This window comes from Myotis brandtii, unplaced genomic scaffold, assembly GCF_000412655.1.
Source record: "Myotis brandtii unplaced genomic scaffold, ASM41265v1 scaffold889, whole genome shotgun sequence".
NCBI classification, from domain to species: Eukaryota; Metazoa; Chordata; class Mammalia; order Chiroptera; family Vespertilionidae; genus Myotis; species Myotis brandtii.
In genome coordinates, this window is record NW_005371640.1 from 1,150,037 (window position 1) to 1,151,083 (window position 1,047).

The 1,047-nt window shown below is 47.9% G+C and overlaps 1 pseudogene; it reads left to right on the forward strand.

The window, feature by feature from the left end:
- LOC102242546 overlaps positions 1 to 645 on the forward strand; it is a 3,655-nt pseudogene extending 3,010 nt beyond the window's left edge.
- The last annotated feature ends 402 nt before the right edge of the window (positions 646 to 1,047 follow it).

Consider the following 1,047-nt stretch of genomic DNA (forward strand, 5'->3'; position numbering starts at 1 on the left):
GGGGGTGGGGGGAAGGGGGGAAAAAAGGACACATATGTAATACCTTAATCAATAAAAAAATAAAAATAAAGAAAGAAAGAAGAAGGATGATCCCATCACCGCATATAAGAAATATAACAGCCCTAGTTGGTTTGGCTCAGTGGATAGAGCATTGGCCCATGGAATGAAGGGCCCTGGGTTCAATTCTCGGTGAAGGGCACATACCTTGGTTGCAGGCTCAATCCCCGGTCCTGGTTGGGGCACTTGCGGGAGGCAGCCAATAGATGTATCTCTCTCACATTGATGTTTCTCTCTGTCTCTCCCTTCCACTCTCTCTAAAAATCAATGGGAAAATATCCTCGGGTGAGGATCAACAACAACAACAAAAAAAGGAAAGAAATATAACAACCGGTGTCTGGACGGGAAACCAATAAGTGCAACCTTCACACGAATGGGAACCTTATCACCTCAGTGCAGCCCATCCTGCTCCGGTTACGTGACAGCCACTCAGTGATAAAGGAGAGTGAGCTGCCTCACAGGGTGAACTCTGCTGCCTCGCCCAACCCTCCTGCTGAAGTGGACCCTGGCATCATGCTGAAGGTGTTCTGCAAGTCCTCCGAGGCTTCTGTGACCACACAGCCCACACAATTCAAAATCAAAATTTGAGAGGGGGAGTGAGGCAGCCAGAAGCAGGGGCAGAGGATGTGGCTCTGTTTCCTAAAGGAAAGCTTGTGACCAATGGGCCGTGGGGCTGGATGGACCTGCCTCTCTGTGTTGTGTTCTACCCTGAGCTCTACACATCTCCCATAGTGTGTTTCCTCTCCCTCCACCTCCTCACCAAGATAGGTTTGTTTTTCTCAGTGTCTCTCTCCCTAATCTCAGCCTCAAACTGATTTCTTTTTTTTTTTTTTTTTTGGAAATGGTACCCTAAATTCTCTGCATGGCTTTCTTGTGGCTCCATGGAATACAGGGCAGGGATGTTTGAAAGACACTGCTTTCTCTAGGAGTGAGCGGTTGCCTTCCCTTTAAAAAAGTTTTTAGGCAGGGAATGGGAGTCATGTCAGCTTC